Source organism: Microtus oregoni, unplaced genomic scaffold, assembly GCF_018167655.1.
Source record: "Microtus oregoni isolate MIOR12 unplaced genomic scaffold, Mior012 000038F_ref0000394, whole genome shotgun sequence".
NCBI lineage: Eukaryota > Metazoa > Chordata > Mammalia > Rodentia > Cricetidae > Microtus > Microtus oregoni.
The window spans coordinates 4,741,720-4,767,408 of record NW_024543097.1 but is presented as its reverse complement, the minus strand read 5'-3'; positions in this window follow the sequence as shown (position 1 = coordinate 4,767,408).

The window sequence follows — 25,689 nt, the reverse complement described above, 5'->3', positions numbered from 1 at the left end:
AGAGGACAGAATTACTCTAAAAGCCAGAGCTAGTGGGCTTCTGAAGCAAAGTGATATTTGCCAGACACAAAAGCATAATTACATAGACAAGCTCACTGAGATTTTGACTACGTTTATAAAATCAATCCAACCAAAATCCCAGCATTTACAAGGGAGGAGCCACATAAGCAGGAGTTCCAGTACTACTAGGGACCTGTTGGAAACTGATGGATGCTAGGGGAATATTAGTTGTGCTAGGGATGAGGCCCCTGAGAGGCTACCCATGCTTGGGTGGATGGCCTCTACCCATACAGGTAGCAGTAAGTTGACTCAGCAAGTTTGAAAATAAGAGAACATGGTACTGGGAGGGGGAAGGTAGTGGGTGGAAAGGGAAGGAATTGGTGGGGGAACAAAAGAGGTAGATTTTATCTACATATATTATATGCAGGCATTAAATTTACAAATGATATAAAGGAAGGAAAAATATTTAGTTGCTTCTGAGGTAATTATGTTTCTAATCAATACTATGAAATTCTATAAATCAACTAAAAATTTCTTTGAGTAAGAAAAATATTGACTCTACAACTATAGAACAGCATACTTACCAGAAAACACTAACCTTTCTCTATATTAAGATATTCTACAGTTAATTTTGTTTTCAACTCTCAAGGACTTGATATTGTTCCTAGAATGATACCCAATGTTTTTCGCCTATTCTCTTGGGCATGTGCATTTGATGACTTCTGTTGATAGAGGTTTCTGTCCCACTTGGTCCCGCAGTCATTCTGTCCCAAAGAAACACACAGAGGCTTACATTAATTATAAACTGATTGGCCTATTAGTTCAGGCTTCTTATTAACTCTTACGACTTACACTAACCCATAATTCTTGTCTTAGTAGCTTTTATCAATGAGGCATTTTCATCTTGCTTCCTCTGTGTTTGGGTTATGACTGCAGACTAAATCTTTCTTCTTCCTAGAATTCTCCTGTTCTCATCACCCCACCTCTACTTCCTACCTGGTCACCCTGCCTATGCTTCCTGATTGGCTACTGGCCAATTAGTGTTTTATTAAAATACAAGTAACAAATCTTTACAGGATACAAGACCATTGTCCTACAGCAGATGTCTACTTTTCAAGAATTAAAGAACAAAAATTATTTTAACTTAAGTTTGTTGCATAATTCTGGAAAGATATTAAAAACAATGATTCTTGATAAAGTGTGGCAATTGAAGATTTGATATATTACTATTTATTTCAAAGGCATTGATAAAGTAAACCCAGAAATAGTCATGTTCAAATATTTATCATTATTTAAAGTTAAAAATTAAAATTATATCAGTAAACAGAAAATAGAAAGTTTTAAAGAGAAACAGTAGTGATACTTCATTGTAGTTTTCCCCTACTAACAAACACACACACACACACACACACACACACACACACACATACATCTAATTGCTCAGGTGAACATGAACATACATGCACACACACGTTTTTCTTCACCTTAAATGTTACTAAATTACACAATTGAGTGTTTTTTATGCTTGTAAGCTATAAAATTCCACTAATGCTTGTTCATATGCTATATGAAAATTTAGGCACTGAGTCTACTATAGTGAACATTTATGGTCGTAAATTAAACTCTTAGCAATGAACACTTTAAAGTATTCAAACAATGATTTTATGTAAGTTTCATTGTGATCGTTTTGATGAAAATAACAAACCAAAGAAAAATTCTTTTTAAAGAAGAAGGATTAGCTCGTGATATTGGCAGGGTAAAAAACTGAGGTGGATTTAGACCCAGCTGGATTTTAAGCACTGCTTTTGGGATCTTTGTTCTGCCTCAGAACAGATGTCTGCTCTGTGTAGGTCTTATTCTTGGAAAGCTTGAACGTTGACAGTCCCATCCATATTTTCATTGTTTTGTGAGTCAAAGAATGAAAGGCATTTTCTCTTTCAGCACAGTAAGTCTTGGAGAAAGCTCAGGTTGGTCTTGCCATGGGTCATCCCTCAACAAATCACATTAGGAGAAAAAAAAACACTGTTTCTTTCTCTACTGGGCTAAATGTTGGGTGTTGTGGTGTAAATATTGGGGAAAAAAGTGATTGTAAGGCAGCTTCATCAAATAGCACAAAATAAAATCACCATAGTTAAATAGGTCCAGAAATAATACGCAAGTGATATGTGCTGAACAGAAACTCAGTAGTCGTTCTATAGAGTAGTTTGCCATACTTTTGGTGTGTAATTGAGAGTCTTGGTTTTTCCCTTAAAAGTTACAGTGCTCACCTCATTGTCTCCCCTCTAGATGATATAAGCACTCCTTTAATCCAGTGCTCCACAGCTTCATCTCTTCCCTAGTGTTCTTTAGAGAGATTTATTTAAATCATTGGTACTACTAATAAGAGAAACAGAACTTGATTGCTTCCAATACAATGTGATTTTCAACAGTGGCAGAAAAAAATATCCCTTTTCAACCTTTTAGCTGAGATCAAGTGAAACAAAAAAGCCTGGGCACTATTGAAAATTTGAAAATGGTATCTAAAATTAAGAAATAGGAAGAAAATAAGGAAGGGTAAAAAGAAATCAGTGTTTTTAAGATTAATTGCTAAGTGTGTAGATCTTACTGTAGAAACAGATTTGATATTATCTCACCAATTTCTGATATTATCCTATAAAAGATACTGTCACTTGTTTACAAACAGTAACAATAAAATTTAGATTCTGAGACATTATTTAATGTGGATAATCAGTTCTTTAGTGATAGAGCAACAACTGAATCTTAGACTTTAAAAATCTATATGGAGTAGAGAAAAGACTGAAGAGGATAGGGAGGAGAAAAGAAGAAAAAAAAAGACTGTCTGTCCCAGTTCTCAGGGTCTAATTGTGAAAAACTGGGCTCTTTGTTAACACTAATAATTTAGTTTTGCCTCTTTTGTTTTCCTTGTTTCCTTACAAATGTTACTAAGAATGCTCTTCCAGTCACCTATTGATTTAAAAACTTCAGACTCACTTACACTTTTGACCACTGTCACCAAGAACAATCCTAAAAGTTTAAACTCAAACCACCAACTGACTGGAAAATATGGTCACACACCACTGTGGTAAAGGGCCCTGACAAGCAATGCCATTGAGAAATCTTTCACTTATACTTAATAGGAAGTACATCAGTATAAGAAAATACATCAAAAGTACAACATTTCAGGACTCTGATAACATTGGAGGAAACTGCAGTCATAAAAGGTATTTATGATATAGAACTCAGACAGCTCTAATTTCAAGTAATAGATACATTTGATAAGAACCATAAAAGTCCATGGTATATTAATTATTCCTAAAGGGTATGTATACAACCTTAGAAAAACTTAATGATTGGAAAAGATTATAGTCCATGGTCATGACATAGCAGAAACTAGATTGAAGTAGTTGAGAGTATTGAATTCCTAGACCCTCCCTCTGTAACACTTAGACATATGGAAGAATTCTTTCCCCATGATTAAAGACATGTGCTTCCCCAACCTTTGATTGTACAAAATCTAATGTACTCTGCATTGCTAGAAAGCTAACTATTAGGCTAGTTCTCCACACCTGGTCAACAATAGGCATTAAATGCAAACCTTACCTAGGGAAGTACTCTATCTTCCAAGCTAGGGTATGTCCTATGTTGTAAGGTGCACAAGACCTCATAGAGTACACCAGGATGCACAAAGCAAAATTATCGAAGAAACTTTCTATTTCTTAAATAAAGAACACTTTTACATGTCTCAAGTTAGCTTAGTTTCCCCTTTTGTCCCTCTAGGGAGGGGAAGACATTCAACATTATTACCCAAGAGGAAATTGATTTGTAGATACTTTCTAAAAATGATCATTAAGGATATATGGAAAAAGAGAATCCTATATTGCTGTGTATTTTACCCAACCACCCCCATACCCATGATGTCATTTAGCTGATGATTACCAGTGAAGCTGGTCTTGGACTAAGCTCACAATGATTGCTTGCAGCACATGGGATTATCAAAGCACCTGGTCTTTGACAATTAAGGTTCACGTGATAAGGTGGTTTCAAGCAAGATAAGATATATAAAAATCTCACATAACATGAATAAAAACTTTAACTTAAAGGCCAAACTTGATAAAAATTTATAATACCTAAAGTATGCATAAATCTCAGAACCTTCTAAGTAGTTTCAGACTGATAGACATAAAATGCACTCAGTCCTGTTCATGGTTTTAGAGCTTCTTGTATGCCATCATTGTGATGATATGATCACTTTAATATTGTCTTGGCTGGGAGAAGGTATTTGAAAGAATATAATCATTTATAAATAATTACATTCAATTTCACAGTCAGGAAAATAAATACTCCAGTACTGAGTTTCACTAATTGTAGTATTACAAACCTCTCCAAGCATTCATAACAATCATACTATAATTGTAATACAAGGTGAATAGCTTTCATCCAATAAACAAAGTAGCATAGAATAATGAACATTATGTAACTATATTCTGATGTATAGTTCTGAAAAAAATGAATTAGAATTTGTTCTTCTGTTAACTTTTCTTTGTTTAATGTTGGGGGGAAAGAATCACAATTTATGATGAGAAGAAAGGGTAAGTTGTTCAAACTGATACTACTATTTAATAATTCTTTCACTAAACAAAAATCGGAAAAGCATTTCTATGAAGAACTGTTCAGTGAACAAATCCTCACAGAATGAGAGCAAGTATTGCTTGTCAGTGCCATTAATGAAATCATTTGCCTGGTCATAAAAGCCTGTGACCCCAGGACTTGGGAGGCTGAAGCAACAGGATCCTGTGTTCAAGGCTAGTTTGGGCCAGAAGGCAAGATCCTTCCTCAAAAAAATTTCTCTCTTTCATGTAGAAGAAGCTTGCCATTGACCAAATTTTCTCTGAGACTCACAGGTTCCACAAATCTTGCTCTGTTTATCCTTCAAATCATGTTTCAGGTTTACTTTTCCTTCTTTGCAGCGTTTATCCACCCCAAGGTTCACTAAGGAAGATGAAATGCTTAGTAGGTTTATGATTGAGATTTTCTGCTTGAACTTTCCTTGTAGTATACACTGGACCATTGCACTATAGCCCGTTCTCATTGGATAAACAGCTTAATAGTGTTTTATCAGCACCTCCAGAGGCCAGTGACCTTATCTCTTCCAACATACCACTGTCTTCCCTCTCTCTGAAATTATTTTGTTTTTCAAATCACCTCAGGAAACCTTTACCTTTTATAAAAGAAACTACAATGTGAGATTGGCAATACTATGGCTCAATTTTCCTGGTATTGTCTTCACAAATCAAACAAAGCAAAGCAGAAAGCAACAAAATCACGCAAGAACACAACCAATTCCACTAACACATGAATAACACTTTTAGTGATTGTAAGCTGTAGGTTAAACATAAATTGATACCATTACTGGAGGATGAGGCAAGATGTGTAAAAGTAAATATAGACAAATCTTTTCAGTTCAAGTATCACTTCTGGCTTCTTGTTCTATTTATATGCATATAAAATGGTGAATGCACATTTATGTATTTAATGGACTTAGCAAATGAGTTGAAATCAATACAAATGCTTAATGAGTATAAAAAGTTATAATTTCCCTACCCCACTTTTAATTGTCCCTAAGTGAGGATAAGAATACTGTCTTTCATATAAAAGCATTTATAACAAGAGAAGCTCTCATTAAGAACCTCTGAAGGGATACTGAAGGAATTGATAAAATTATTTTTTGAAGATTATGAATTGATGAAGGGGAGGAGACTGGTAAAGCAACATAATAGTTGTCAGACATGAATAATCTCACACCAGAGATATTTCAGAATATCTGGAGGCCATTTGTTTATTGCAAAGAGGGAAGGACTCCTATTAGTATCTAGCTTACAGAGGGCAGAGCATAGAGCAGAATGTTAAGGAGAACACCTTAACAAGGTGATACTCTATCGCCAAGTTGGCATATTACTAAAAGTAAAAAAATATTAGAGTAGAAGGTGAAGAAATGGTTTCCTGGATAAGAGTGTTTTCTAAACAAGCATGAGAGTTGAGTGTTTGTCAAAAGCATCACCTCAGCTCCCTAACATCCCTTTGTACAAAAAGTCCAGATTGTTTGGCTGGGGGCTTCACCAGAGCTCTTGGCCCCCTCCCCTGGGAGTTGCCTCAGTACATATGCTACCTTCAAGAAAGCCAGGCAAATAGTGACCCCCACCCCAGAGAGGGTAAAGGAAGCCTGCCAAAGGGTAACCCCTCTCCAGGGAAGGTCAAGACCACTCCTACAGGCTGTTTATATTACCCCCAGAAAATAAACACATGGTCTTTGGGCTTCAGGTGATCTGTCCTTCTCTCTCTTTCTGTCTGCATGTTTTCCCAGGGCTACCTGGGAGTTTTGCATTAAACATGGTCATCTTTAATTCAGTTTGAGGATCTGATTGGAATTTTTGGCATTGGCAGAGAGGCTAATCTAAGAGAAAATACCTAACATTTGGAGGTTCCACCAGGAGGAGCCTGTTTTCCCCATGGGTTCAGGGTCTTGTGTTGAAAAATGCCCTTCTCAAATGAGCTCTCTGCCAGGCTAAGATCAGCTTTATCTCAGTGAGTTCCCCTTTGCAGTTCATATGCCTCTACGGTTCAGGGACCCATTTGTGCTTATTTTTGTCAATTTTTGGGCTTTCCATGGAAGTTGCAATCATGCCAAATGTGTGATTCAAGTGACGAGCCAGGCCTTGCTGATATGGGACTGAGTGGATAGAGATGTCTGTCACTCATTTCTCATAACTCCCCTGTTTTTGACTCAAGAGCCCTGTCCCTGTGTGTGCATTGCAACAGTCTTGAGTCCCAAGATTTGACATGGGCTTTTAAATGGGCTCTTGTGATTCAAAGATGGATCCTCAAATGCCCTTGGGCTGCCTTTTATTAAAAAAAATTCTTTTAAATTGGGGCTACCTAAGCCTAATATAAAAACAAACAAGGCTCCAAAAGCCCATGGTTTCTAGATGCTGTGGTCCTGCTCCTACTCCCATTCCCCACTCCCCTCCCTACTTCTCTAGCTGTTTGTTCTCTACAATGGATCTGGATCCCTCTTTCCTGTCCTTTCTAAAACTCTATAGGTGTTTCTTTTTTGTTTTTGATCCCTTTCGCAACGTTTGCTATCTAGCTTTATGTCTATGTGAGTATGTGGGTGCATTTTCACAGTATGCTTGCTTTATGTTTTCTGTGAGTATGTCTGTTTGATTTTACAGTATGCTTGTTTTATTTCTCTGAGTGTATATGTGTATGTTTTAAGATCTGTAAAACATATAGCTACAGATTACAACAGCTCTGGAAAATACAAACATGTGGGTAACCTCCATTTTGACCCCACCACCATCTTGAATAAGAATACCCACATGTGCTAGTATTCTTTGACTTCTTGAAATATTCCTTTAACTCTTCTTAAATTTACTATCATTGGTAAGCTGTAACTAATTGGATAAAATACATGTCTAAATTTAGTTTTTATGTCTTGTTTAAATATAACAGATAATGGTACCCAATTCTCAAGTGCCTTTACAGATCTAAGAGTATAGCATTTAACAAAAGAGCTTCTAATACAGAGACATGCCAGCTCTTGCAGCATCCTATAGCTCCTCCAAGAAGATTTGTGGTTGCAAAAGATTTTCTGCCTTGAGGCTTGCATTTGGGTATGGCAAAGTTACCCACACAGCAAAAAGTGGCCTTCTACCTCTTCAGATTCCTGGATGCCACCTGGACAATTGATCTTCTCATCCTGCCAAGAGAGGTAGACTAAATCTTTCCTCCACAGGAAAAATCTTTGCGTCTCTTGTACTCTGCAACTAATGACAAGCATTGCTTCTAGGTTGGTGTTCTCGAAGGACTAAGGAGAGACTTGGGATTGCCTGCGTAGATTAAAAAAAAAAGTTGTCTCCTTTCTACTCATTTATTCCTCTTAGATCTGTCTAATGGCATTTGATGACTTAAGGAATTGGTAGCTCATTACTTCATTTGTTAAGTTTCCTGCTAAAATGCAGACAGGTCTGTCTTTTCAACAGGCTTCATAGTCCAGGAATAATAGGTTTCAGGTGTATCTTCAGAGGTTCAGAGTTTCCAATTCCCTTTAATTGTCTTCTGAAATGTTCATACCTTTTAACCTAAAGGTATGACAGACACCAAGATATAAATCTGTTCCAGTTTATAGACACATACAGTTTCCTGAAAAAAGGTTCTGCTGCTGTATCAACAATAAGGTCTGGTAAAAAAAAAAATAACAGTCTCCAGAGCTTATTTTAACCCAACATATTTTCAAGCATATTTTACAGATTATTTCTGTTAGCTGGGCCAAGACCAACTTATAAAGTGCTCTCCAAACAATGCCAAACCTACACCAGCTCCTGGGACTTCACCATTAGTACCAACCCAATTCTCCTGGATCAAGGACACCTACCAACTAAAATCTGGTTTTATTTGCTTTTGTGTCCCACTTATAAGCCAAGCGTCACCTGCACAACCAGGGAATTTCTCTGTCCCATTCTTTCTAGCAGTTAATGACTTTTCCCATGGCTAGTCCCATTCATAGGACCAATAAAAATATATTTTTCTCCTAGCCACTTGCCTTCTCATCTTGATATGGGATTCCCCTCGATATGCTGTGACTACCATTGATAAATAAAGGAACTGCTTTGGGCCTACAGCAAAGATATAGGGAAACAGAGCTAGGCAGGGAAAACTAAATAGAATGCTGGGATAAAGAAGGGCAGATTCAGAGAAAAGCCATGTAGCCCCACCAGAGACATACTCCAGTTGGAATCTTGCTGGTAAGCCACAGCGACATGGAGATATATAGGTTACTATAAATGGGTTAAATTAAAATGTAAGAATTAGCCAATAAGAAGTTAGAGCTAAAGATCCAAGCAGTGATTTAAATAATACAGTTTCTGTGTGATTATTTCAGGGCTAAGAGACCAGGAACTAACTAGTGGCCTTATTCTACATCATCTCCCTCAAGGAATAGGTGCCTGAGGTCTCTTGGATGACAGAAAACCGGATGCTGCTCCAGCCACCCCTCTTGCTGAGCATGAGCCCAACAACTCCCAGCTCTCCCCTCTCCCATGTTGCCCCATGCTCGCAGGAAGCAGCCAGACTTGAGCTGGCACCCCTTTATCCAAGGAGTCTAAAATGCTTGGTTAAGGGGCTTCACCTCACTTTGCTGGCACTCCTTTATCCAAAAATCCTGGAATGTTTGGTTGAAAGCATCACTTCAGCTCCCTAACACCCCTTTGTACAAAAAGTTCAGATTGATTAGCTGGGGGACTTCACCCCAGCTCCTGGCATAAGCCCCCTCTTCTGGGAGTTGCCCCAGTCCAAACTTCACCTCTGAGAAAGCCCACCATACAATGACCCCTTCCCAGGGAAAGTCAAGACCACTCCCACAGGTTATTTAAACTGCTCCCCAGAGAATAAACATGTAATCTCCAGGTTTTGCATGGTCTCCTCTCTCTCTCTCTCTCTCTCTCTCTCTCTCTCTCTCTCTCTCTCTTTCCCTCTCCATGTTTTCCCTGAGCCAACCAGGAGTATAGCATTAAACATGGGTGTCTTTAATTCAGTTTGGTTCAGTCTGATTGGAATTATTTACATCAGCAGAGAGGTTCATCTAAGAGAAAATACCTAACATTGAGCACTGACATAAAATGAGAAATGACTGTGTATGCCTGTAACCCTAATACTGATTTCAAAAGCTTGCTGTGAAGCCAGATTTGCCAAAATAGCAAGCTTCTAGTTCAATGAAAGAACCTGTCTCAAAGCAAGAAGCAAAGAAAGATACAAGACAGTAGAAGTCCTCCTCTGCCTCCGTATGTGCATGTGCTATGCAGGCACCTATGCAATCGTCTGCAAATTGAACACACACATCACAAGTACAAAAGAGGTAGAGCAACAGGGCATATATCTGCTTTATGATCTTGCACACAATTTTGTCTTTCTGCATTTAAGATATTACATTTAAGTAGATAATACCTGTGTCTTTGAAATATTTTCTTTAAGAGAATCCTGTACTAATAATTGCCATGCTAATTAAATTGAAATAGTGCATACTTCTGCTAAATTTGAAGAATTGTATTTGTACACTGCTATACCCTACTCTTTATAGTGAGTGTGGAACAGTAGACATCTTATTTTTGCTTATTTAGGCAACCATCAAAAATGGAACATTGTGTTATGGAAATATCTGTCAAACAATTTTTTAAGCAAAGTTTATTTTCAAAGGCAGTTTTTAATGAATTTGTCAATTACACATACACTTAGTTTTTCAAATGTCTTAGCTTCATTCTCTATTCTTCATAAGGATAAAGGCCTATCTTAACTAAATTCACAGTAACAGAAAAACTACCAATACACTCCTAGTAGCAAGAATTACTTATTAGCTGCACATCAGTACACTGTCCCTTTAGAAACACTTGGTCTTCCATAGAGGAAATGTGATAACCTTTCAAAAGATATTGCAGTCCTGGTTAATAATTAACTTTTCATGAAAGCCAAGTCTGAATATGTCACTGAAAAGATCTTACATAGAATATTTGATCCACTCCTTCTGTTATAACTATATGTATATTTAATTTTCACACACAAAGCTTTGCTGGTGACCAGGTCTTTCAAGTAAGAAACATGTTCTCATCCCGGATGGGATAGAGTGAAGAACACAATATAGGTAATTCCAATGCATCTTGACTTAAAATATGAGCAAACAGATGTCTCTCCTACTACAATGTCCACACTACTACACTTCTAGGCTTGGAACACTATAAGATGGTTCTTAGTGCTCTTTCATCATCCATTCTGAGATTTCCAGGTAGGAATATAAACACAAGCTGCCGCAGATGGTAACATAACTTGAGGACCTTCCTGCATCACTTCAACTGGCTTTCTTTTTACTTAAGGAACTAGCACTGCAGGCAACAATATTTTCAGTCCTCAAAGTAATGTACAGATTGGAAGCTACAGTGGAAGAGAAGAGTTGACTCTTTCCTAGTAATTTTTATTCTCAGTTGGTGATGTGGGAAGCAGTTCAGACTACCAAAATGTATCAGAGTTAACAAGAAAATTCTCTCTTTCAATAGTCACATGCTATTTGCTTCCATTCACTAAGAGACTGCGGACATTACCAGAATTTAGTACTGCCCTGTGGGAGATGTATTCTTTGTACCACTCCAGCTCATCACTTTAGACCCTTTGTTCTTTTATATTGTTTCAAGGAATTTGAGCAAATGATAAACTAATGAATGTTTCCTTCGAAGTTTATTAAAATAACTGAGGTAGGTTAAGGATTACATTTATATCACCAGTTTTATTTGATATTGTCATATACCAATACTCACATATTCTGTTATAATAACCCACTGATCCAACATAATATATATATATATATATATATATATAATTGATATTATTAAAAGGTGACTATATCAAGTAAGTATATGCTGGTTATCTTAAAATTTTTAGTAATATAAAAATATTGATGGATCTTCACAATGATGGTGACTCTTATTTTTAATATTATAATTTAATACATTAGCATGAGATGCATTTAAAGAGAGGAGAAATTCACCCAAAAATCATTTATTACATTTTTTCTGTGTATGAATAAGAAACCTGCTACATTCTGAATAAACTGATGAATTTTATCAGTTCTGCCCTTAGGAAATTTGTTGTAATAAACTAAAAGAGATAGTTCTGAAAACAGAAAATAAAAATGTAAATATTAAATGCCAGGAATAAATTATTTCAAAGAATGCATTGTTGTAACATACATTCTTATAACACTTAATAAAACAGATGTCCTATAAAATCTTTAATTATAATGGTACTTAGAAATATTACATCAGATGTCCCGAATATTCTCTTAAGCATACAACTGATGCTTTAATAATATGGGACAAACTCAAGAAAGGCAACCTGAAGGCAACAGTGATGAGTGTTTTGTACAGGTTCCTTTGAGAGCATTGCTCGCATGAGTAATGATGGGTTATAAAGTACAATTGGAGACCAGGGAAATGAGGACTTCCTATACAGAATCAAGAATTGAATAAATACAAACCTTTTAAGGCATTCCTTTCTATAAAAGTTAGAAATAATACTTAACATTTGTATAAGATTCCTCCACAATGATAACCTGCTGCCAAGGACATTCATACTGAGTCAAACCATGTACATATTCCACAAGTAACACTACCCTACCTCATGACTCAAGCCTTTGCCTTTTAAGGACTGGCATATTGAGCCTTGTGTACATGCCACAGATTTCACTTGCCTCATTCGTTTAACTCCCTAGATTCCTATCCTTTGAAACCTCACATCTCTACCAAAGCCCCATTCCCTATATCCTAAGGCTTCATCTTCTGAGAACCTGAATGTAGAGACCATACGGCACATTCTAAGGAAGCCTTCACTTGCCCCTACCCAATGGGACTTTAGCAGTCAGCTGAAGACCTATGCTGAAGATCTAAGTACCCTGTTAATAACTAACTTTTATTTCTTTTGGGAACTCTAACCTGGACTTCTGAAGAACTTCAGTTAAAGCCTTCTTGCTCATTTGTTTCTGTATTTAGAAGCTGAACCTGCCCTAACTGAGCTACAGTCACTTCTGATACCTCAGTCAGCACTATAGGATCCCCAACTAACCTTCAAGTATAAACCAGATGCTTCCAAACCTGCCAAACTGAGGTAATAGCAAATAGAGATCCAGATACTCACTAACTGTGGTGATTTTAATATGAATGTTCTTATAGTCTCACATATTTTAATGCTTGGTCACCAAAGATAGAACTCTTTGATAAGATTAGAAGGGTTGGGACCTGTTGAAGGAAGTGAGTCACTGGGAGTGGCATTGATGCTTTCAAAAGTGCATGCCCATACTTTCTTCATCCATTCTTCCATTGAAGGGCATCTAGGTTGTTTCCAGGTTCTGGCTATTACAAACAATTCGATCAAGTCCCCCTCCCTCATCAGCGCGAAGAGCAATCAGGGTTCTCTGACCTGTGGGAAGTCCAAGGACCACCCACTTCCATCCAGGTCTTGTAAGGTGAGCATCCAAACTGCCTAGGCTCCCCCAAAGCCAGTACGTGCAGTAGGATCAAAAACCCACTGCCATTGTTCTTGAGTTCTCAGTATTTTTCATTGTCTGCTATGTTCAGCAAGTCCGGTTTTATCCCATGCTTTTTCAGACTCAGGCCAGCTGGCCTTGGTGAGTTCCCGAGAGAACATCCCCCTTGTCTCAGTGTGTGGGTGTACCCCTCACGGTCCTGAGTTCCTTGCTTGTGCTCCCTCTCCTTCTGCTCCTGATTTGGACCTTGAGATTTCTGTCTGGTGCTCCAATGTGGGTCTCTGTCTCTGTCTCCTTTTGATGAGGGAGGGGGACTTGATCGGGGGAGGGGGAGGGAAATGGGAGGCAGTGGCGGGGAGGAGGCAGAAATCTTTAATAAATAAATAAATAAAAACAAACAAACAAACAAAAAAGTGCATGCCCAGCTCAGGGCTTCCATTCTTTTGGAATTCTTTCCATCCTCTTGGCCTGTGGATAAGAATGTAGCACTCAGCTTCTACTCCAGTGCCTTGTGTGACACCATGCTCTCCGCCATGATGATTACAGATAAAACCTCTGAAACTGTAAGCATGTCCCCATTTAAATGTTTTCTTTCATAAGAGTTGCATTAGTCATGGTATCTCTCCACAGCAACGAAATGGTGACTAGGACAGAAGGCATAAACCCAACAAATTAATCAAGAAGACAATTAAACTACAGTAATCCAAAAGAAGGCTCAAAAGTACAGAAAAATAATCCAGACTGTACATATAAACATTATATAGCCATAGTTATAATAATTATAAGCAGTATAAATATTCAGATTAAAATACACAGGTTGTCAGGCTACGTTGAGGACAGAGATGGAACTACATGCAACTTCTATGCATTAATAAAAATAAACCCAAAATTTCCAATGTAAAATAATAGAAAAAATACAGATTGTAAAGAAAAATCAAAAGATTTCTGGTTTCTCTGTACTAATGTAGCAACAAGTGCATTTTCAGATAAAAAACATTTCTAACTTTTCCATTTAATATATAATTTAAACATATAAACTATATAGCAATAAATGAGATAGTTTGGCAAATAAATGAACATAGCATGTTACTTTAGTAAATATCTTCCCATAGCTATGACACGAGCAGTAGGATCAGAAGACATAAGAAACACAACCAATTAAACTGAGCTAATGGAATGCCTTCAATGTTACCTTTAACTTGACAGACATGAACGTTCTCCGCAACTTAACACAGAATTTAAAGAAAATATACTTGATGTTGCTAAAGGCTAAAATAATTCAGAGTACACTTTCTGGTCAGGAAACTAAGCTAGAAGTTATTTCTAAAACTGGAATTTGAAACATTTAGCAAGTAAGTAATATATATCCAAATTTCTACATAACCCACAAATCCAAAAATGAATTATAATAGAAGAACAATGAATGATTTAATTAAGAGATAGTGAAATACATGATTGCAATTTGTGGAATGCTGTGTTTGGACGACCAGTCTCTAGCAGCATAGGGCCTGGAAAGGAATCCACAGAATCTGTGTAAGCTAAGACTTTTCAGTCTGAGGGGTGTAGGAAAAAGATACATGTTCTCTTGAAGACTTCCTTCTTTATTCTCCATTCTCTCTCTGTTCTTTCTGTGTTTTTTCTACTGTATACTTTTCCTCTACAGCTTATATACCCCCGGATTTTTTTCAGGTGTTATAAGAATTACTATGTGGTTATGTTCTGTTTTTCAAGTGAATGATTACAATGAACACAAAACGAGCAGTAAAAAATAGCATGTTTTCCTTACTCTTACTTGATTAAACATTTTATGTACTACAGGTAAAAAAAAAAATATCCAATGAACTCGCTTACATTCATACCCAAGCAACTTGCTATTGATTAACTGTATGGGCAAGATAGGTATTCTTGTCAAATCTTTTGCTGGAACATTGCATTTTGCAGTTACAAAAAAAAGGACCAACTAATTTATTACTTATCTTGAAAGATAATCTTATAAGGAATCCTAAAGATATCAGAAGCCTGACCTTTCCTAAATGAAAAAGAATTAGTCGGTCAGTTCTACTTTAAATAGAAAGGTCCCGAGTTCAATTCCCAGCAACCACATGGTGGCTCACAGCCATCTGTAATGGGGTCTGGTGCCCTCTTCTGGCCTGCAGGCATACACACAGACAGAATATTGTATATATAATAAATAAAATAAATATTAAATATGTACTTGAGAGTACCTATCCATTCATTAATAGGTATTTTTATATCAGGAGATTGATAACAGAAATAGGTATAAGGAACTCAAAGACTCCTGGAGTTGGGAGACTCTCACTCAAGTCTCGGGATAACATGACCCCGCAAGTACTCACGAGAGACCATCCTTGCTGTAGTCACACGAGGTTTATTGACAGGAACCAGCATGCTGGGGCTAAGACTTATATCCTACCCAGGGGTAGAGGAATTCAGCCCCGAGTAGCTGGGAGAAGCGATATTTAAGAGAAGAAACCACAACCCAAAACCCAAAGAGGGTAGGGAGTGCATCGTTGGAAGATTTCAAAAATACCAGTGATAATCACAAGGGGGTAACTCCCCATTTCTTAATATTGTTCTTGAAGAATTATAATCTAACTTTGTGGTCAGCCAGTTCCTGGAACAAAGTCACTGAACCAGCCAACCTAGATTTTTGGCTCTACTCTTCCTGCTAGGGCATCTGGATTTATTCTGGTCTTTCAGAACTAGTCATCACCTTTGGTCATCAATCAACTCTAGCAAGAAAGATACTTCGGCCTATGATAATTAGGCTGCTTTGTCCTTGTTCCCTGACTTTAACAAGCACAACATTCAACATGTGCCATTTTAAAACTTTAGATTGTCTTATGGATTTTTTTTTTACCTCAAAGCTACTTCACAAATCATCTTAGTTGAATTTTGTTATTTCAAATCTTTGTTTGATATACTCCAAACCTGTGACTACATTTCCCAACATTAAGGTAAAAGAATTTAAACTAGCTGGAATACTGGAACTCAATTGTTAATCATAAGTTGAACTACAACCTATACAGCTCCTTGGGTGAAACTAACAAGTCCTGGCTGTGAAATGTATCCTTTTATTTGTTTTAATTCATTAAAACTCAGTATAGGCTATCATTATTATTATCAATTTAGACAGTACAACTTAGGGAGGGGTAGTCTTTTTGACAATCCTTAGATTAAAAGGCCCAATAGAACAGGATAGTTCCAAGAGATAAACACACTACGTTACAGGCAGTGGAGATCTCCCCATATCTACTCAGAGGAATATTGTAGTAACAAGCATGTAAAGGCACAGCAGAAACAAAAGACATTCTGGAGTCTGGAGTCCCGTGGCCTAGGCTAAATGAGATCCACCTATCAGAGAACTGCCTTCTGTTGGGCCGACTTGATGAACTTCAGTTGCCACCTGCTGCTCTTCTGACGTGGCCACTGTTAGTGGAATATTGTTAAAACTGTTTAATTGGAAATTTGGAATGATGACCATTATTGCTGCATAAACAATCTCCCAGAGAAAATAGGGACATTCATAAAAGAACAGTTAATTTTTCCTTGGAATCAGTCTGGAAGAAAATTTGTGAGAAGGTATTCTTTACCAGAGGAAAAATGGGGAAGGTACTCTTTATGACAGGGACACTGCAGATAATGGCACAATGAAGGGAAAATTCACAGGAAGGGAGTCTGACAAGCACGGATGGAATGGTCACAACATGCTGTGGATCTTAAAATTGTTCTTATGGAGCAAGGATCCAGCAAAAATAACCAGTTGGATTTACTCAGAAAATGGTGATTTGAAATACACAGAAAAATCAATTCTGAGCACAGAGTTCAGGATATATTAAAAGGACTACCTGATTAGAATGTAGTCAGGGAGAAAATTAATGTACTGGTTATTGTAATGCAGAGATGAGAGCAGCATCAGAAAATGTATCTTCACTGAAGAGAGAGTACTAGGTGACTCGTTGGGTCCTGAGGAAAGGAGTAGGGGAGGAAAAGCAATTTTCTACCCAATTTATTAAGTGAGTATTGATTCAATTTGCATGAAAGAGAATGGAAGGAGATGCTTTGACTCCTTTTAGGGACCAGTATAGTATACTGGTAATAAAGTCATTTGGTACAGGTTAAGATCTTTATTAAAACTTGCAAGGCTTATTACTTACAAATGAAAATTTAGTTTTCTACCTGGTAATCTCACTGGGGAAACAAACTACTCTTAAGGGCAGGTTGCATGTCCAGTAATAGACTGCCAACAGAAAACAAACACAACAGCATCTTTGGAGGTTCCTTAATCTTTTTTACTTCTCTCTTTATCCTACAGATCCTTTGTGTATACATTATTGCTTCCAGTTTGGAGTTTTTATGGAATTCCTGAATGTGTGAAAGAGTGGGCCTCTACATCTATATCTGTTTTTTACATCTTTCCTTGGGCTCTTTTTTTTCCTACTGTTTATTTTCTTGTGTGTGTGTGTGTGTTTATTTTTGTATTATTCTGATGTATTAGTTTTTTGTTTTGTATTATAATATCCCTTAGAAGCCTGTTTGTTTTCTAAGGAGAGATAGCAAGGAAGTGAATCCAAATGGGAGGGTGGGGAGGAACGGTAGGAGTAGAGAGAGGGGAAACCAAAAAAAAAAAAAAAAAGATATATCATGTGAGAAAAATATCTGGTTTGGATAACAGAAAATAATAATTGAAGGCAAACTGTAATTTTTAACCTACATTTCTTGAATTTCAATGCATTATACAAAGTAGAAAAATATTTGAAAAGGTTATTAACTTATATGTGGATGGACACTATCTGTTCAAAAATGACATCACCAGAAAGAATCCAAATTGGAATGCACAACAGGAAGAACACAATGTGATAATTATATTGTCAGCTCCAAAGAGACAAGCCTTTGGGCATGTCCGGGAGGGATTACCTTGGTTGTTCAAATCGGAGTGAGAAGACACTTTACTCCACTGTGGGTGACATCATTCTCAAGGCTGGAATCCCAGATAGAATAAAAAGATGCAAGCTGATTAAGCATAAACATTTGCCATGTACTGCTTCCTGTGCGTGCATGAAATGCGACCCATCACCTCATAGTTCCCTGACATAATGGATAACAGCATCAATCTGTAAGCTAAAATAAATGCTTTGACCCCTACGTTGCTCTCTTTAGGTCATTTTAACATAGCAGTTGGAAACATAACCAAGGTACAGTGAGAGAATTCCACGAACATCTGAAAAGATTAAGATAAAATACACATTATAGACTAGTATAGCTTTACAAGGAGAACTAGTCCATTTTATCACCATGGTAAAACTACTGTCATTTTATTATCCTCTTTATTTTACTATAAAACAAATATAATACCAGGAAATCACAAGTGTCATAGTAAGTTATATTCAAAGAATAGGATTTGCAACACCAATATCAATTACGTGAATCACTCGCTGATCATGTAATTTACCAAACTGATCAATACTTGAAAGAGTCACTGGAAAAATTAGCATATACTTGCTAAGAAAATATATAGAAAATAGTCAGTTATGTTGTCAATATGCACCAATTATTTCGTCAGTCACGGAACATCTCTTTCACGCAGGTAAACATGTAAAAAGCTGTTCTGTCATAGGCCAGTGTCTCTAGTTCAGATTAACTTCAACCCTTCAACAGCCATGGAGGCACAGATGAGCTTAAAATTTGAGTGTGCCAGCAGAACCTAAAACTCCCAGGGTAGCCCATTTCTCCTTATTTTGAATTTGTTCTGAGACAGAGTATTAATGTGATGAGATTTTACAAACGACATTTCATTGCCATTGTAACCAGTTAAGATAAAAGCAATCTAAAACGATACCAGAGGCTTGCACTGAAATTACGTGGGTGGAAAATAATAATAACAATATCCTTATATTTTTATATTTACATGCCAGTTAACCCTAGAGAATAAATGGAGCTTAACTGAATATATGTGCAAAGTTTTATCCTATAAGTAATCTGGAAAATCTTTGTCATATCTTAATAGCCTCTGAGAGAGAGAAAGAGAAAGAGAGAGAGAGAGAGAGAGAGAGAGAGAGAGAAGGGAAAGAGAGAGAAGAGAGATGGGACAACAGTTCAAGAACAGTGAGATAATTTAAGTTTAAATACACTGGTACTCTTTATGGGAACAATTTGATCTCTTGGCATTGGGTAGCCCAGTAACAAAATTAAAATACTGATTGTAATATACAATTGGTTTATTAAAAATGCCACTTCAGGGATTTATTTTTCCCCTCAGGATTTACTGTGAACTTTCCTCTCTTCATTGTTATTCAGACCACCAGGCTTTGGGGGGATAATCAGTTCATTATCTGGGCTTAAGAAGTGACCCTCATATCACCTTCTCTGTTTGGCTTTTCAAAGGTCACGATGCTAATGTGCATGCTTTGCTCCCAGATGAGTCAAGAAGATGGCCCGACATCTGACATGACCTGTGACTCTCAGACATGCCCTCCCTCCTTTCAAACTGGAGAGGTGTGCACAGTGAGGGTGAAAAATGGATAAGCAGAGCAAGTTGGAGTTGCACTGAGAAACAAACAGTGTCAGATCGAGATAACAGGTCATTTCTCCATATTGACAACAAGATATTATAAATCACAATTTGATACAAGAAAATACCCTTAAGTTTCCCATATCTGCACACAGTTTTCATAAATATTCAAAGCATGACCCACTTATCTCAGCCCACAGGACAAATTCAACAGGGGTAATCTCTGCCATCAAAAAACATAGCCTATTATATGTCTTCTCAGCTGATGAGGGAGATTCCGTGATGATAACAGTGAAATGGAAATGGACACCACGTTCTCTGAACTGGTCATATCAGTCTTTATCTATAATGGCAAAGAAAGTTACTGCAGCTATTTAGACATTTGTGCCCTCAAATCTGCAATCACTAATTTCCTCCAAAACATCCAAAACATCCACATAAACTAAGTACACAGTCTTATCTATGTTATCAAATTCACCCTAGAGGATCTCTGTTTTACTATAAGAAAATAAAATAATTTTCTTCAGAGTTAGCAATAAAATCATATTAATGTACTTGTACTGAAATTTATTTGATGAATCCAGAAGCAACTGAAAGCATTAAGAAACAAATAGATACAATCACAAAAGCAAAATGGAAAGATGGCCGCAAATTATCTAAAAAATGATTCTCTATCTCAATATTTTCAAAATAAATTCCTTTAGATTTGAAAAAAATGGAAAGAGAATAAGAGATAAGTTATTGGAGTTTTTAAAATGACTGTAAATGATTTTAAGTACGTAAATGGTATAAAGGATATTATTGCAAATCCATGTACCCAACCTCGGTCTAGCTTAAGGAATAAAATTTTATAAAACTTAAACTAAGATGTTCTTTTTTCCAGTATCAACCTCATCATTATCAACTTCACTCCTCCACCAAGAGCTAGCTTGAATTTGGCATATATTATGTTCCTTCATTACTATATTTTATAGTTCATTATGTTGTACTGTTCGTTAAAATATTTAAAATAGTATGATTAATAACAGTGATAGTCATACACATGTATGCATATAAATGTATATATATATATATATATATATATATATATATATACATATATATTAGTTTTTCGGAGGCAAATATCCTTGTAACCAACCGGCACAAAATCATAATAAAGGTATAATATTTGTAAATATGCTTTATATTAAGGAAAGGTTAAGGACTGAAGCAATGACTGTGCTTAAGAGCACTGACTACTTTTCCAGAGGACCCGAGTTCAGTTCCCAGAACTCACGTGACAGTTCGCAACTGCCTGCAACTCCAGTTCTGGCTATATGGAGCCCTCTTGTAACTTCCCAAGCATCAGACATGCATGTGATTCACAGACATACATACAGGCAAAGCACTCAGACACAAAATAAAATAGAAGCAGGAATATCTCTTTACCTATACAGTTCTAAAAGAGTTTGCTGATAGTTGAAGTCAGACTTTTTTTTTTTTTATTAGTTTCCATTGTGATTGGTTGGGTAAAGATACTAACATACCTTGGGAGCTTGGTCCATTGCTCTGATGTGGGTCTCTGTCTCTATTTCCATCCATCACCAGACGAAGGTTCTATGGTGATATTCGAGATATTCATCAGTGTGACTTTGGGACAAGGCCAATTAAGGCACCCTCTCTTCTGCTGCCCAAGGACCTAGCAGGGGACATCTCATTGGACACCTGGGAACCCTTCTAGAGCCAAGTCTCTTGCCAACCCTAAAATGGTTCCCTTAATGAGGATATCTTCTCCCCTGCTCCTATATCTGCCTTTCCTCCATCTCAACCCTCCCACTCCCCAAAGCTCTCCCCAATCCTTCCATTCTCCCTTTTCTCTCCCCCTCTCCCCTTCCCACAACCCCACCCCCATCCCTACTCCTGTGCCTCCAACTTTTGCCTGGTGATCTTGTCTGCTTCCAATTTCCAGGAGGATCTATATATGTTTTTCTTTGGGTTCACCTTATTATTTGGTTTCCCTAGGCTTGTGAACTATAGGCTCAATGTTTTTTGTTTATGGCTAGAGTCCACTAATGAGTGAGTACATACCATATTCATCTTTTTGGGTCTGGGTTATCTCACTCAGGATAGTGTTTTCTATTTCCATCCATTTGCATGCAAAATTCAAGATGTCATTGTTTTTTACCGCTGAGTAGTACTCTAATGTATATATATTCCACACTTTCTTTATCCATTCTTCCATTGAGGGGCATCTTGGTTGTTTCCAGGTTCTGGCTATTACAAATAGTGCTGCTATGAACATAGTTGAACAAATGCTTTTTATAGCATGATTAGACATCTCTTGGTTATATTTTCAAGAGTGGTATTGCTGGAACTTCAGGTAGGTTGACTCCCAGTTTCCTGAGAAACCATCACACTGAGTTCTCAAGATTCAGTTGAAGAGCAAAAGGAGGGAGAAGATGAGCCAGAAAGCCAGGACCACAAGGGGTTGGTCCACCCACTGAGACAGTGTGCCTGATCTAATGGGAGTTCAACAAATCCAGTTGGACTCGGTGTGAAAGAGCATATGATCAAACAGGACTCTCTGAATGTGGCTGACAATGGGGGCTGACTGAGAAGCCATTGATAATGACACCAGGACTTGTTTCTACTGCATGTACTGGCTTTTAGGACATTAGTCTATTTGGATGCACACCTTCCTAGGCCTGGATGGAGTGGGGAGGGCCTTGGACTTCCCACAGGGCAGGATATCCTGCCATCTCTTAAGACTGGAGGGGAAGGGAGGAGGGTGAGTGGGGGAGTGGAAAGGGAATGGGAGGAAGGGAGGAAGTGGAAATTTTTGAATGGAAAAAAATATATATGATATTAACATACAAGAAAATATACTTTTTAAATGTAAAACATATATAAGTATTGCATTTTCAGTACTATAAGAAACTGTGAGACAACATTGTTCTTTCTCTTAAGGAACCTTGGATTATTAAGTACCACCAAGCAACCCCATGACATTGTCAGACTCAGCAATGGACTTCTCGGGTCTTCTTTAGCATTTTTCTTCCCTTCTGTTTCTCTATCCTCTTGACCTCTGATGTCAGATCCCAGGCCTTATTCACTAGAGACAAGAAATTCAGACATCCCAGCAGGTTCCTCAGTGTCATTACCAGACAGAGTCAGTTTCTTGGATTCACTTCCAAAACCATATGCTCCCACTGCTGTCCTTCCTGCCAGGCTAAAGATTATACAAATTCACTTTGTTGATTCCTTAAGGTCTATGTAGGTAAATAGAAACTCTTTCAGGGTGATAATACCAACAACATTAGCTCCTTTAACAGATTTTATTATGTAATGACATAACAATATATAATTGTCAAACTATATAAATATGGAATGCCTATCTTATCAAGTCTGCATCTCTTTTGATCTCTCAGTTTTGAAGCAATATTGCATTTTGAGTGCTTACATTGTACTCCATTTTTATTGGATAGACAAAATCTTTCTGATATTTTAGAAGAATCACTACAGCTCTACCAATTTAAAATGAACCCTCTGAGATGTACAAACAATAATAAATGTACCTTCTGTGTAATATAATTTTGATACTTAAACATAATTAAGAGTCTCACTGAGGACCATTTAGATCATTCTTGTGTTCTATTTCTAATCCTGTTTTAGTAACATTGCCCCGTTGTTAAAGAAAAGAGCAAAAACATAAAGACAGAGAATGGGAGAAAAGTGGGCAGCTGGAAAAATTGTTTTTCTGATGTATGAGTGACAGGAAGTGGAATGCTTTTGCCCACAAATCTCTGTGCCTTAAAGCCGTAAGAATTTATTTCTCTGGAGATATGCTTTAGGTATGGGCAGCTCTGCAGGGTAGCTGACCTGCATTTGAGAGCTCAGCAAAGTTTGTGTTAACTATCAAGGCTGCAAAGACAGAGCAAGTGCTCCGTGGGTCCACTACAGGTGATGCTTCTCTATTCTGCTCATGTATCTTTATCATAGCAAGTCACTTGATACTTGCCTTTTTGAGTAAATAAAGTTGTAATTTGTGCTTAGAAAGAGGCTGACTGTGAATCCAGTGAATAGGATTGAGGTCTTCAATTCCAGCTTTCACTGATCTGGCTGTTAATGTTTACCGATAGAGCTAGATCACAGAAGAGTAAAAACCAAACAGTTCCAGGTCCAATCAGCAACTCCTTCTCTATCTCAATCAAATTCAAATGTGACCTGTTAGTGATGTTTTATGAATATCCTACACACTCTTTGTCCTGCCTTATTGTAGAATATTGACAAAATGGGGCCAAATTATGCAGATTTTTTGCTTTCATCCCCATGAGATAAAACAACTTTGTCAACATTGATTTCCAGTGTGTAGCACAGTAATCAATATATAGAAGTTACTAAAATATAAGTTAAATATAAGAAGTGAGATGAAGGGAGCGAAGGAGAAGGGAGGGAGAAAAGTAAGAAAGAAGGGAGTGTTTTTGAAAGCTACCCTAGGCAATGATAGAAACACTGTAGTTATTCTCCTATCCCTGGGTCTCCACATACAATAACTTGAAAGCATGTTTAGGCAATGATAGTGTGTATGTAGGGTCTACGACTGAATAACAATGTTCATTTTTCTTGATCTCCTTTATTAACAGAAAGTCTAATTTTAACAGGACTCATGTTGCAGACCAGTATTTCCACTCTCTTTCGCAGGTAGATGTGGTCAGTTGGGAGTAAAAAGGAAGCAATATAAACAACTTCCTAGTCACTTGTTTGTAGGGTAATTTCTGTGCATTCCCCTGTTCTCTTCTGTCCACTAGAGAAGACATTTGAACACCAAAATGGAACTTACATGTTTAATGTAACAGAACAAGAAAGAATTTAACTCCCCGCAAGTTTTAGCTACCAAACTAGCTATGCATTGCCTTAATTTAAAACAACCACTAACAGAGACCTACATTTCTTTCTGATAAGCGCTATTACATGTTCTTTATCTTAGTAGTCAACTAAGTTCACGTAGTTAATAATTTAGTCTAACAATAGCTTAGAGTTAAGTGTGTGTACATGTACATACACATTTGTGCAATACCTTTTGTTCAAACTCTAAGACAGAAATAATGAAAAGGATGCAGTCATAGGGAAGGGTGGAAGGAATTCCTATGGTTATCAGATATGAGAAGACGTGCTAGATCACAGAAATGTTTATAATTTTATTTTCATGCCATAACTGTAGAAGAAGAAAAAGTTTCCATAATCAACTTAGAGTCGCAGGGATAGTTATTCCTTGTAAAGAATGGTTAAAGTCAAAGTTATCAGGTTGAAATGACTGATGTCTAATTCCAAATTTAAAGCAACGAGTTGCTGGGTTTTGATTTTGGTCAACTCGAGGGTTATTTCATTCACAGACTTGCCCATGCAGTACATAAATTCTTTCCAATCCTGCATTATCATTTACAAAATTTTATTAAGTGTATCTGCACATTTATATTCCTACATGTGTCAAAATTTGTGTGGAAAAGAAAGCAGTTATCACCACCTATGATTTGCTAGGGAAAACAAACCCTTTCAAACCCTTAAGCAGATACAATCTCTTAGTTTTAGTATTCATTGTATTCCAACACTGGCAGCAGCAGTAGGAAAATTGGTTGCCTGTCCTTTGAAGTCTGTTTGTGCAGATGTAGAGAAGAGAAGCCCAGGTGAGAGAGGAAGAACAGGGTATCAGTCCAAAGTTTATATCCAAGGGTACAGAAATGACAAACCTAGCTTCATCTCTCTCTAGAAGATGAAAGAAGGAGGAAAAAAAATCATTCTATAAGGGGAGAAATATACAAAATTACACCCTCCCTAAGAAAGCCCTAAAGATTTGAGTTCCTGATCCAGCAAAGGAGAAGATTCAGAGGCCAGCCTAAGTCGCACTGAGCACTGGCCAGGCGACATCACCTACAGCCTGTTCCATATTTATCACAGCCAACATGGCCAAAATAGATTTATTTTCAGATAAACATGAGCTTAGGGAGAGAAATGACTTCCAAAGGCTAAGACCCAAATCTGATATTTTTCTTCAGTAGGAATGAGAAGATCTTAGGGGATTGCGGATAGTGTTGTTTTG